The sequence below is a fragment of the Gymnoscopelus braueri genome (assembly GCF_963280865.1).
Source record: "Gymnoscopelus braueri genome assembly, chromosome: 7".
Lineage (NCBI taxonomy): Eukaryota > Metazoa > Chordata > Actinopteri > Myctophiformes > Myctophidae > Gymnoscopelus > Gymnoscopelus braueri.
The window spans coordinates 49,461,518-49,476,150 of NC_137608.1; the positions used below are offsets into that span (position 1 = coordinate 49,461,518).

General features: G+C 43.8%; 1 pseudogene across 1 annotated transcript in view; it reads left to right on the plus strand.

The window, feature by feature from the left end:
- The first annotated feature begins 2,715 nt into the window (after positions 1-2,715).
- Positions 2,716-14,633, plus strand: part of LOC308089098 (endosomal/lysosomal proton channel TMEM175-like) — a 36,329-nt pseudogene continuing 24,411 nt past the window's right edge. Inside the window, exons 1-6 of the transcript in view lie at positions 2,716-2,862; positions 5,507-5,545; positions 5,653-5,750; positions 5,870-5,923; positions 7,135-7,170; positions 9,313-9,396. The product of the transcript in view is annotated as an endosomal/lysosomal proton channel TMEM175-like (transcript). The remainder of the gene's footprint in view (positions 2,863-5,506; positions 5,546-5,652; positions 5,751-5,869; positions 5,924-7,134; positions 7,171-9,312; positions 9,397-14,633) is intronic.

Sequence of the window (14,633 nt, forward strand, 5' to 3'; positions counted from 1 at the left end):
GGGGTCGCGGACCCCCTGTTGAATACCTCTGCCCTAACAGGTCAGCTGAGCCACGTTATGAAGGATTAATCTGAAATGCCCAATTTTTTGCAGTGCCCTTTGATTAGAAAATGCATCCAAACGCAATTGATTATTGAGAAACCATTACGCACGCAGCATGCGCAAATGGTAATGTAGGTAATTAATGTATTTGTATGTATCAGATGTCCGATCAATTTGAACCCTTCCGGACATCGGGACCGGCAGATAAAAATCCTAGCGCGACCCCTGGTGTGTGTGTGTTCAGCGTCACTGGTAAAATGCTGTTCATGTTCATTAAACATCAATCCAGGCCTCATTATATCTCACTGCTGAAACCATCAAATGTCTTTAAAAACACACTGGTCATGTGATCAATGTGTGTGTGTGTGTGTGTGTGTGTGCGCGTGTGCGTGCGTGCGTGCGTGCGTGCGTGCGTGCGTGCGTGCGTGCGTGCGTGCGTGCGTGCCATTTGTTTGTATTGTGCATCGTTCATATTTGGTTTATAAACGTAGATATACATGTATATATTATATAATAACATAAATATAATTTACTTACTTCCTGGGATGCTTTGACATGAAGTACAGAGGAGAGGATGAGGAGGGTGGCTGTAATGTTTATCATCACTGATCAAAACTGAACTGAATTTAATAGATGAGAATAAACAGATGAGAATAAATAGATCAGAATAAAAAGATGAGAATAAACAGATGTTTACTGAAAGAGAAGTTCTGGAGTCTGAAAGAGAATGAAGGAGGACTCGTTCTTTAGTTCAGAAGAATCAGCCAATCAGATTAAAGATATGATGTTACATCATCTGTTTCTGGAAAGAGGACAGTCTGGATTATTGCACATATCATGAACAGTATAGCTGCTGCTGATGCACCTTATGTCTCCTCATGTACATACCGTAACTTATGCACCTTATGTCTAACCTCATGTACATACTGTCTCTAAATATCTTTGTTTAATTCATCTTTTATTCTTTCCATGCCCCTCCCCCGTCTTCTTTCTTTCTCTTTCTGAAAATAACTAAAACGATGGAGCTGCACTAAAAATAATTTCACCCACTTCTTTACACCTTTAACCTGTGATGTGACAATAAAGATGATTCTGATTCTGTTGAAGAGAAACACAAGAAAGAAAGAAAGAAAGAAAGGGGGACGACTTTAATCAGAAAGTAAAATATCTGGTCACTTCAGAAGAGAAAACCCAAATAAAATGCTGGAACACTCCACTGGTCTACTCTGCACATATGTATTATTATGCAGGGTGACAAGGGGGTGTGGTCTCTGAAGACCATATTCACACGGCAGCCATTTTGCTATTAAGTTAATGAAATGCCACCGTGTTTCTTCAATGCAAAATGCTAAAATGGCCACCATGTGAATATGGTCTTTTATTTCCAATTCCATAGTTTAAAATAATACCAGTCAGAGTTCCATATCTTTTGTTTCCCCCCCTGTCTCCCCCCCCTCCCCTCCTCCTCCTATCTTGCCCCCCCCTACTGACAGAGGCTAAAATCGTGTGTGTGTGTGTGTGTGTGTGTGTGTGTGTGTGTGTGTGTGTGTGTGTGTGTGTGTGTGTGCGTGTGCGTGTGTGCGGTTGGTTGAAGCTTCTCACTGGAAACTCCCCAAACTTGTATTTCACTTCCTGATTCACTCAACAGCCAATCAGGATTATTATTTTATTAAACATCAGCAGTTACTAGAGAAAGAGACATGTTGATGTGAACAACCTGACAGACTGACTGTACATTTATACATACATACATTTATACATATCATGACAATAGGGACACTTTGAATCTAATCTATTCCATTTCACAGTGAAATGAGCACCAACAAGGGTTTAATAAAGCTTAGTTTAGGACCAATCAAGGACTTGTTGATCTAGGATTTATTTTAATTAGAGTTGTGTTGTTCATTTTAAGCATTGCTTAACAAATCTGCAATAACATCCTTAGATTAAAACTGAAAGGGTGCACCCCCCCATTCCGAAACCCCCCCGGGGGGGGGGGGGGGGGGGGGTCGGAATTAGGGGGGGGGGGGGCGTTAGAAATGGGGGGGTGCACCCCTCAAGGGGCGGTAGTGACGGGACGCATCCGGTGAAAGGCGGAATTACACTCACTGTAAACAGGAAGTAAACCAGGGGGGGGGGGGGGGGATGGCGTTCGGCCACAGACGGGATTAAAACACTTCTTTATTGAGAAATACGGACTAATATATTGCGCAAAGACTCCGAAGTGTGACTTAACATTTGGGGCAACCGGGTAAGCACCTTATATATTTGTTTTGTACATGTAGTACGGAGAAGTACAGGCTTTACTGGTGAAAGTACAGGACGCACTGGCTGGGGGGTGCAGGCCAAGACTAGACACGAAAGTATAAGACAGACTTCGATACAATACATCTATGATAGTCTTGATCCAAGGCTTAAAGCCTAAGGCTAGATTAACGTGGTTGTTGTGGACCAGGAGGTGGGGCTGTCAGCCTGACATTATCATGTCATAATAGATTAATTGCCATGCAAATAATTGGAGATTATAACGATTTCATTGTTTATTTGGCTTGGAACATTGGAATAAGAATTAAAAAAATACATTTCTGTTTGCCTTTTAGGGCTTTGTAAACAATAATTGCGATTATGCAAATGATGTAATAACTGTGACAGGCCTACCAGGAGGAGGAGGACATGGAGAAGCAGAGGAGGAACATCATCATGATGATGGACCATCATCATCATCATCATGCAGCGCCTGCTGGACACAGCAGCACTCAGTCCTCTCACAGACTGCTGGCCTACAGCGACGCACTCATCTCTATTATAGCTACTGTCATGGTAGGACTGCATTACAACACATTAATATGATCTATTATAGCTACTGTCATGGTAGGACTGCATTACAACACATTATTATGATCTATTATAGCTACTGTCATGGTAGGACTGCATTACAACACATTAATATGATCTATTACAGCTACTGTCATGGTAGGACTGCATTACAACACATTATTATGATCTATTATAGCTACTGTCACGGTAGGACTGCATTACAACTCATTATTATGATCTATTATAGCTACTGTCATGGTAGGACTGGATTAAAACACATATTATATCTATTATAGCTACTGTCATGGTAGGACTGCATTACAACTCATATTATCCTCCCACTATAATTGACAAGCAAACTCATGGAGACGAAATGATTGCATGTGGAGGGTATCCAAGCAGAGCCATGGCCCAACTAACTCCAAACTTTTCAAAAAAATTCCTCAATATTCTGCCTCCCAGCATACCTGCTTCACATACCGTTACTGTACTTGCAGGATGTACAATTATATGAAACGCATTATGCCCCAATACTTATGCAAATCACTTCGCCAGCTGCAATTTACTTCCGGAGGGTTCTTTTAACAGCCAATCATCATCATCTGCCACAAAACCTCAGCACCTTCGTTCCCCTGCAGAGCACACAGAAACAAGCGCTGCCTTGGTCTATGCAGCCCACCCCCTCCCCTCTCAGATCTACAAGCTAACAACGCTTTGCGCGTCGATACGCTGTTGCCTTGTAGATCAGATGTACTGCCAGCAGCCCCTCCCCCTGCAGAGCACACAGGCCATCTACACAGCGCAGCCACACCATCTTTTGGACAACAGATCTACAAGCTTCAGAAAGACACACATGGACATAGAGAGAGGGACAGAGACACAAAGAGACAACACGAAAGTTTTCTTCTACAGCGGTCACAGCCGCGAGTGAGGTAGGGACAGAGAGACAGACAGACAGAGAGGGGGACAGAGAGAGAGAGAGACACTACACAAAACTTTGCACGCAGCCATGGCACGCAGAAAAACTATGCTGAGCGAACGCACACGCAACGCCAAGAAACTGTGTGTGTGTGTGTGTGTGTGTGTGTGTGTGTGTGTGTGTGTGTGTCGCTCGTCGCAAAAACACAGCGGCCATTTTGACCAGCTTGAACAGGGTCACACTTTTCTGTATAACACCCTCCACCAAAACATCGAATTCATTCTAACACATCCGTTGGTAGGTCAGTATGTCCACAACGCGTCGCAAAAACACACAAACAGTGGCCATTTTGACCAGATTGTACAGGGTCACACATTCCTGCATAACACCCTCCGCAGAAACCACGCACAGCCTTTTGCTGTGTAGTTGAAGCACAAGGGGGGGGGGGGCTGGGGGGGAGAGAGTCAGTGCACTGAAGTCAAGGCACAGACTATTGTGCTGTTGACGGACAACGGAAAGGAAACATTCAGTCTAAATGTCCACTTTGTTAATTCACAACTACTGTGCCAGATAATCACCAAGACAGTCCAAAATAAAATAAAAATCAGTCATTCAGTCCCACTTCACTGTAGCCTAACTAGCCTTTACATACATTATATTTGTATTAGGCTGTCCTGACACTTTATAATATTTAGAGAAATTTAACGTTTCAAATACAAAAGCAGTGGTAGTAGTTGCACATTACTGGACATTTACACTGATTTTTCTACACACATAAGAACCCAGCTCTAATGAAAACACGTACAAACGCCTATAAGTCAGACCAGGTTGCCACATTGCGCGAGACAACTACGCCACCAGCTCTATGAAAACAAAAAAAATAGCCCTCCCACATCCATCTGTGTGTGTGTGTGTGTGTGTGTGTGTGTGTGTGTGTGTGTGTGTGTGTGTGTGTGTGTGTGTGTGTGTGTGTGTGTGTGTGTGTGTGTGTGTGTGTGTGTGTGTGTGTGTGTGCGCGCGCTAATCTCCGGCACAGTTGGCTTCAGTTCACAGTTCTTCACCAGATGCAATTTAAACACTGTGATGCCTGTTCAGAGTCATATTGTGTCTAACATACACATCTCCTCTCTCATCTCAGCTGTACCTGGGCCCTAGGTGTATTTCAACCAACCAGAGTGCAGTGGCCATCACTCCAAATGTTGTGACGTCAGGGCTCTCAATACTGCACATTGGGGGAGGGGGAGGGGTGCAGGGCGGGCGCACAGATCGCTGTGTGGGCGCGGGTGCTATGTGGGCGCGGGCGATAGAGCTGAGGCCGCGCGCAGCGCGGCCGAAGTTCTAGTATTTATTATAGCTACTGTCATGGTAGGAAAGACATTACAAACCTTAACGTTACGTTTATTATATGTCAGGACAATAAGGACATAAACACTGATTTATTAATACAAACATTAAAGACTAATGTGAAACAGTACCTATATATTATAATTTGACATTCTCACGAACAATAGATATGTTAGATGATTTAAAAATATATATATATATAAAAAAAGAGTAATGTGTCATATTTTGCATGTGCACAAATTGCTATTTAAAGGTATAATATAATGATATGCATCATCCAATGATGCATCCCATTTTGTGAACCCCTCTCCCCATGTAACAGTTGCACAACACACGTTTTCCAGCTGTTACATTTACATAACTGCTATTTTCTTTTATTTATAGATATTACCTGTTGCACATACCAAGATTGAAGATAACGAGGTAATAATGAATGAGTTAGTATAACACACTCTTGATGCAGAACAAACAAATTGCTGTAAATAATAAGGTTCTATGACATACTAAATCCACGTGTGTTTGTCTGTTAGGAGCTAAGGGAAAGCATTCAACTGATGCTGTCAACAAAGATTGCTGTATACTTGATGACATTCATGATTGTCACTATGGCATGGGCTGCTCATGTTAGGTATATGCTATAACTTTATAGATTTTCAGTTTTGTTTCACATGATCTTTTATGTAACAGTGTTTTTGTTTCTAACATGTTTGTCATTCATTCATTCATTCCTGTTTTATGTTTTCACAGATTGTTTCAAGTCATTGAACGAATTGACGATAGTCTTGCACCTGTCTGAACCTCGTAAGTATCAAACAGCCGTGACTTTAAGGTGGTGTTAGTTATATGTTTTGGTTGAAACACAATGTTTTTCATTATAAATTTGAAGCTATAATTATATTTTTGATAGTAAGCATTGCTATATAGAGTGTTTGTTCAGTAACTGGGGTCTCTCCAGCTCTTCAATAAACAGAAAGTTAATGTTCGGGTGGGTTGCCAATATCATCCAATCAGGAGAGCGTGCCCATTTATCAGCTTCACTTTAGTGTTCCAGTTCCAATTTTGTCTGCTAATGTCTTTGTGTAATCACTTCCAATTTCACTTGTTCATCTTCTATCCAGTATAAGTTCTCTATCCTGATTGGATAAAATTGTTATCCCGACATGAAAATGTATTTGAATTTTTTACTAAAGAGCTGGAGAGATGGCTAGACCCTGTTACTGAACAAACACTAGCAATGATTACTATCACAATATAGAGCTCTTTAACACTTATTTTAACAAAGAATATCACTTACTGGCTGCACCAATTTTTTTTATTACTTTACAGATAGTTAATATCCTTTATATTAAAATTGGCTTAAGGGAGGACCGACTGGCTGGCCGGCCGGCGGACCACAGCCACGTCACTCTGACTCAGACATGACCATAAACAAACCCGATATGCCCATATATAGACATATATGGAGATCCAGTTGTCCAGAGCCACAGATCCGACTGCTATGTACACAATATGGTCATGTGCACATATGGGACCGACCAACTTCAAACACGGCTCGCACATCGGCAAGGACTCGAGATAGTGTGGTGCCTACCGGATATGCGGTTGTCCAGAACTGCCGATCCGACCGATATGTTCATATATGGGCAATTGGGCATATATGAATATCCAGTTGTCCAGAACCACCGATCCAACCAATACGCCCATATATGGGCATATCAATATACAGGGTATGGGCATATCTCCATATGGGTATAAAAGGGACACAGACAGGCGGTTACAATGGGTACTCTGACAAACTCCTGGCATATGACTCAGACATATGGGTCGGATTGGCGGTGCGACGTAGGTGTGAGGGCCGAACCTCTAGTAACTAATATGGGCCAAATGTACGTTAGAGTTATGTCATTCCTTGAATGGTGGTAGAGAGTGGATAAAATAGTAATGTCTGTTTTTCTCTGCAGAAAAGGTTCCCTCTGTTCTAATTTTAAGTTCTGCTCTCGGTTCTGTTTCAGGCCTGCATGATGTTGATAACGTTTCTACCTTACACAGTGAGCATTGTGGACTGAGAGTGCTGCTCACAGGCATTGTAATAATGTTAGGCAGCTGTGGTGGGTCTATGAAAGGGTATGAGTCTCTGTTCTTTTACATCATTATACACTGCTGTAGTTGCATGTGACTAAACATTGAATGTCCATGACCATGCCTCCTTCACACTTGCTTTTTACACAGTTTCCTCATCTGGCTCATATTGTTTAACCCATTAAGACCGAGAACGCATCTGCATTTTTAGATTTCTTTGACTATTCAAAAATAGCAGATATACAAGCTTTTTTATGTCAAGGACCTCAAAATGATATATATTTGGCCGTGGACCCCCATCTCACAATATATATATGTTACAGTATGATTGGAGAACCAGTACGATTGAAGAAAGCGCGCTCGTTTTTACCACCCACCCAGCACTAGAGGGAGCCACAAGCCAGGCTTGTGCACAAACATATATGGCCACACACACACACAGTCACAATCACACACACACACACACACACACACACACACACACACACACACACACACACAAGCGCACACACACGCGCACGCGCTCATGCTTTTTTTGGTTTATTGAAAGCAGGACTGTTTAGTTACTTTTATTGTGTTCTGGCTTTTGTTTTACTTTCTCCCTGACACACACACACACACACACACACACACACACACACACACACACACACACACACACACACACACACACACACACACACACACACACACACACACAGTGATCCATGAAAATAACTATTCTGTCCCTATCGGTTTACAACTCAAACGGCGCTGAGTCGACTAGTAGAGCATCGGCCGGTCAGCGCGGGCACTCGCGCCTGGAGGCGCGAGGGCACGCTTCCTCGGCCTCAAGCTCTACTAAGTCGGCGCGCCTCCGTCATGGACAAGCGTGTGCGTGTGAACGCGTGTTCAGCGTTCCCCTCATAGATATTATGGTTCCCCTTGCGTAGCTTCCTGGTTGCTATGTGGGGGGGAACAACAAAAGTCAGGTCCGCGTCGGCGCATCAAAGCCCCGCCTCTCCGCGTTCTCCTTCTCCTCCTCCTCGGAGGAGGAGAAGGAGAGAAGGAGGACGGTTTATTACGCGAGGAGGAGGAGGAGGAGGAGGAGGAGGAGGAGGAGGAGGCTCCTCTTCCTCGCGAGCCTCGCGTAATAAACCCCCGCCTCGCAGCGCCGCGTCCTCCTTCTCCTCCTCGCGAGCCTTGCTAATAAACCCTGTCTCGAAAAGCCCCGCCTCGCCCCGAAGGAGCCCCGTGCCTAAAAACGAGCGCTCTGTCTTCAATCGTACTGGTTCTCCAAACGTACTGTGACATATATATTCAAAGATTTGCAAAAATGCTCACGATTAAAAAAATAATTAAAAAAAATCACACCCAGTGTGAAGTGGTCGGTGTGGTCATCACAGTGGTCATCATAGTGATGGAAGCTCACTTCCAAAAAAAGAGTCAGCCAATAGAGTCAGCCAATCACAGTGCAGCTAGGGGTCTACTAATGGGCCAATCACAGTGCAGGAAACTAATACTAATGAGGTGTCCCAACCCCACTTATAGGGGCGGCTACACAGCCCAAAAAACACACCCAGTGTGAAGTGAGCGGTGCTATTTATGAGTTATTAATTTCATCATGCATCTCGGTAGCCAATCACAGCACGTCCTGCGAAGTGACGTGCTTACATTTTTTACATTATTATTAATTTCATCATGCGTCTCGCTAGCCAATCACAGCGCGTCTGCGAAGTTTGAAGTTAATTTCATCATGTGTCTCGCTAGCCAATCACAGCACCTCCTGCAAAGCTTAGCCTATGGGCGTGTTTTCCACAGCATGGTGTCACAGCGAAAGACACATTTTCGTGACGGAAAGAAGAACCTTCACCACAGATGGGTCCTAAACCCACTTATAGGAGCGGTTACACCGCTCAAAAATAGATCTACAAGCTCGTAGATCTGCTATTTTTGAATAGCCAAAGACAGAGTGGTTACACAGATGCATTCCCGGTTTTAATGGGTTAAACAGGGTTCAGAAAGAAACATAAAGCCAGTTGATTCTCTTGTTCACAACAGAACAGAAAGCGTGGACTCTGGTGTTGTTTTTCCACACTCGTAACAAGGTTGTATTTTTCTTTCCTCCTCAGTTCAGCCTCATGGCAACCTTCCCTAACAACATCTTGGGGATTCTGTTGTTCTGTGCGTGTGTCATGGTGATAGGTTTAATTCAGGTAAGGAGTCTGCTGTGCAAAATGAACAGAGAGGAATCAAAACCACAAGGAAATGCCTGTGATTTTTATTTAGTTTTTTTTTTTTCGCAGTTGTTTCGCCTATTTCCCCTTGTTCCTATAGTTCCTCTGATTAAATAGGGAAAGGGGAGTATTTTCTGGGCCCTGAGGGAGGATACATTGCTTTTACAGTTTCACCAAGCAGATAGCTGCTCAGGTAACTTTCATGAGCGCATGGGGGTCGGGGGGGGGGGGGGGGGCTGTTTTAAGTGTCTTGCTCAGGACACTTTGACACATACGTTGGGCGAGCGGAGGGTCAAACCGATCTTCCAATTCCCAGACAGCCTCTCTACACACTCAGCATTGATGACCCATTGATGATCTTTTCCCTACAGTTAGTATGTGTGATGTTTAGCAGAGAAGGCCTACTTTGATTTCTCTAATTAAATCTAATTTAAAATGTGTGTATTCACTAACATATTGTTGATGCCGGGCAGAAAGCTTGTATCTCCATATTTCAACTTTTTTAGGTTTGTTTTTGTTTTGTAAATTAATGCCCTACTTCGTTGTATAAGAGTGTCCCTCAAAATATTTTAGAACATTTGTGAAAGTGGTTAAGTCTGTCTGTGTTTTTTTTTTAATTATTTAACCAATGGCTAAAGGATCCATTGGATCCATTGGAACACGGGTTCTTTATTCCATTTCCTGAAAAGTAACATTTTTGGACATACAATATTTCCATTCCATTTGTTTGCCATGATTCTCCTTTATTTCTAATCAAAATAAAGGAACACTTGAGCTCACCCTGCCTCTGCTACTTGAGCTCAAGTAACAACAGATCCACTCCAGAGCAATGCACGCACATCCAAAACAAACACGGGTGCAGGATGAAGAATACTGAAGATCAAGAAAATAAATAATTATCCACACACCACTCTAAATGCTCCCTCAGAGCAAATTGTATTGGAGGTACAGTACTATGTTTCGCCCATCAGGTACACGATGAGGAGGTGGGAGATTTAGACACAATGAAATTTAAACCCTATGGTCGCAGAGGACCACTACTAGTTGAAAAGTAGTATTGCCTGAAGCATGAAGCGCAACATCCCCCTGCCCAAGCAGGCATTCTGTGTGACAGAAATTGTGTTTTCCGTGCTGGAGACCTGCATGTTCGAATCGCGGGAAGGACATAAATCTTACGTAGTGCAGCTTTATCCTCTCTCTCTCTCATGTGTCTCCAGGCTGTGATTGTGGTCTATGCGTTCAGCCGTCCGTTCCTTCTGAACGAGCAGATCCAGATCTCAGAGAACCAGACCTTCTACAAGCACCACATCCTCAAGGTCATCATGAGGGTTCCCATCATGTGCTTCTTCGCCAGTATCTTCGCGTTCATATTCTTCCAAGTGGTCGGTGGTGCTTTAAAATCTTCTCTCTTTCTGTCTATTCATTTGCAATAAGAAACGGGTCAAGCTGGGTTCTCTGGCGTGCTCGTCATAGATCGAGTTGAGAGAACAGTCTGACTGCCTTTTGTTTAAGAGTAGTCAAGTTGACCCATTATATATTTTCTTAAATACTAGAGTTCCTTTCAATTGTCAAGCATACAGTATCTTACCTAAATTGGACTGGCGTTTTACTACTACTAAGCAAGGTAGTTAGTAGTTCAGCCAGCTTGCGTGGTGGAAGGCAAACAGTACGGTACCCGTAACTGCCACTGGCAGTGAAACACTGTCTTTGCATCCCTGCAACTTCCATTGGAACGCATATTTCCGAAGGCTGGATATTACGCTGGGGACGTCTGTTTGCAGCTCCTCTTAAATTGCCTCTTCTCTCCTCTTTTTAAGCTATATATCAGCCGTATTTTATGATATTGTTAGTTTTACCCGGATTTATATGTCCAATAACATATTTTAAAGATTGGATACACAGATTTCTTCCTATGGGTATACTGGCGAATCGTCTCGGTTTGGGCTGCTACCAGTATTAGCCTGCGGCTAGTTTGACAGCTAGCCGGCTGGAGCTAAACAGCTGTTAGCTCGGCAGCTGTTAGCCCGCGGCTAGTTTGACAGCTAGCCTGATGGAGCAAACCGGCTGCTAGCACGACAGCTATCCAGCAATCGGAAACAACAACAACATCCACCGAGAAAGAAGACCACCAAAATCTTGCCAGAGGCTGACTCAACGCAATAGGCCCAGTCATATGGGCCTTTGCCGGTAAGTGCCGGCCCGCATTGGACCTTCTGTGTGAATCTGAATCTGAGTCTACTCCTCGCTGTGGGCTACCGTGTGTAGCCCTCGCGGGTACGTTTTGTTTTACACTGTGACACTGCCCGTCTGCCAACACATCAGCTAGCCTGCATCATTAATCTACTGTTCCCTTTTTACTGGCCAAAGCTGTTTTTACTCCCCCAGCAACCGCCATCATGCCACCACTCACCTTAACACCTGGCTCTGACAGCTGCCTCCACCTGTCCAAGAAAGTAGCAGAACTGCAGGAAAGGATATCGACGCTGCACAAAATCCAAATAGACGAGATTATCCTCGACTCCCTCGCCTCCTTCTGCCCCGATGCCACATCGCCCGGTGCCGACGCAACCGATCCAGAACTGTTCCTCGCCGCTCCGACACCAGCAGTGGAGGAGCTAGACGCGACTGTCCCGATGACGGAGCCGGCCAACTCCATGACCCAGCAGGGTGCTAAGCCCAAGTCCAGGCTCACATTAGCAATGAAGGATCTGGACGCGACTGTCCCAATGGGGGCTAGGCCTAAGATCAGGCGGCCGTCATGTTCCACCCCTGCCCACTGGAAAAAGACCAGTCGGAGGAAACATAGAAGAACATCTCGCCACTGTCCCCATCAACCCCATGCGACACAGACCAACACTAGTAATAGATACTCTTTACTGGCAGAGCCGCTCACCCCCCCACACCCTATGCACAATATCCCATCCGAGTCTTCTGAGTCTGACGGCTCGATGTCATCTTCGACACAGTCCATAGAAATGTCCAAGATATCCACCTTGGCCACTGATCGTTGTTCTCAGCAACATACTCCATCTTCTCGACCTGGCCCTATGCAGGACCAAGCAAATGCACAGTCCACTGCTGGGTCGGGAAATAGTCAAAAGGAGCCATCCACCTCTGCCCGACACAAATTGTTGCTGTCAGCTGTAAACAGAAGGTCTGGGGGTCTCACGAGCCATCAGTCGACTGCAAACTCCTCCCCCCCAACACCAAATCAGTCTGACACCCAGACCAAAACAAAGGTACCGTCGTCCAGAGCGTCATCTCGCGTCCAGAAAGATGCAGAGGTGACGTCGCTTGGCGTCCAGACTGCTGCGGAGGTAACTTCGTCTAGCGTCCAGACGGATGCACAGGTTTTGACGCCAACTGGAAGCACCCAGCCCCCCCTCCCGTTCGGCCACTTCTTTCTCCAACCACACTCATAATTGGCGACTCCATAATTAGAGATGTGCGATTTTTTAACGCAAACACGGTCTGTCTCCCCTGTGCTACAATCCAAACCATGATGGATTCAGTCAAAAATATGCTGCCTTCACTCCCATCCACCGTCAAAAGAGTGATTGTTCACATAGGTTTCAAAAACATAGCACGCCATGAATCTGAGATCACAAAAAAGGGGTTTGAAGAACTTTTTACACTCCTTAAACAGACAGGTTTGTCTGTTTACATCTCTGGCCCCATCCCTACACTGCCGCGCGGTTCAGGAGGACTCTTCAGTAGAATCCTATATTTCCACACTTGGCTCCAGTCAGAATGCAAAGCCCAAAAACTGGAGTACATTGACAATTTCAATCTCTTTTGGAATTGCGAGCCGTTCTTTAAGAAAGATGGACTGCATCCAAACTTGCAGGGCGCAAATGCTTTAGCAAGTAATTTCCAACACAGCGTCCACAACTGACTGTTTGACCCCACCGTCACATCAGCTTCACTTTCACATTCTTTACATACCTCGACGGTTTCACTGCACCCCATTCCAGATACCGCTAGCTCCCCCTGCAGGTCTACTGATAGTATTACCAAAAATAATCAAACACATTCCACTGAATCTGACATCCAGGACATGGACAGGTTATTTTCCACTAAAGGTCTGCATATTATCCACCTCAACATAAGAAGCCTTTTCCCCCAAATCCCGGAAATAAGATCATTATTTAAACAACAAAAGGTTGGGATTCTATGTTTTACTGAAACAATGCTAGACTCCTCCATCAGTGATACAGAAATTGAAATTGAAAATTATGCAGTAATTAGGAAAGATAGAAATCGCAGAGGAGGTGGAGTCTGTGTCTACCTTAGGGCAGACATAGCTTTTAACATTAGACTAGACCTTGATCACGAGAAGATCGAGGCTGTGTGGTTAGATATTTTACTACCCCACTCAAAAACAATTTTAATCGGAGCCTGCTACAGACCTCCCGAGCAAAACAACTTTTATGACCTATTAGAAGAGACCTGCACAAATGCAGTAGATTTTATCAACTCTGAAGTTTGCCTTCTTGGGGACATGAATACCAACATTTTAAATAAACATTGCGCAACTTACAAAGCCCTAAGACATTTTTGTCACCTTTTTAATTTTCACCAACACATTGACCAGTGCACTAGGATTAGTTCCTCTACCATTATTGATTTAATTCTAACAACTGACAAATCAAAAATTTCCAAAAGTGGAGTTATACATTTTGGCATAAGCGATCACTCCATCATATACTGTACACGTAAGCTTCAGAAAACAGTACTAAACTATCATAACACAATCAATATCAGATCCCAAAAGTCATATAGTAGTGAGGCTCTATCTTCCTCTCTGGGGAACTTGGATTGGTCTCAAGTTCTTAAGTGTACAGAAGTGGATAAGTCATTGGACCTTTTTAAATCATCTTTTTTACCGATTGTTGACAAACATGCTCCAGAAAAAACTGTGAGGATAAAAGCTAGAACCGAGCCATGGTTTAATGCAGATATTTTAAAAGCTATTAGACTAAGAAATGACACTTTTAGAAAGTACAGGATATCCAAGGATGAGCACCTGTTTACTAAATATAAAAAAATAAGAACGAGGTCCAACGAACGATTAGGACGAGAAAGAGTTTTTCACCCAAAAGATTACAGAAAACAAAAACAATCCTCAGAAATAATGGAAATCACTGGGCCAGTTAGGATGCAATAAGAGGTTAAAAACCAAAACACACAATCTAAACCTGGAAATAGGAGGAACA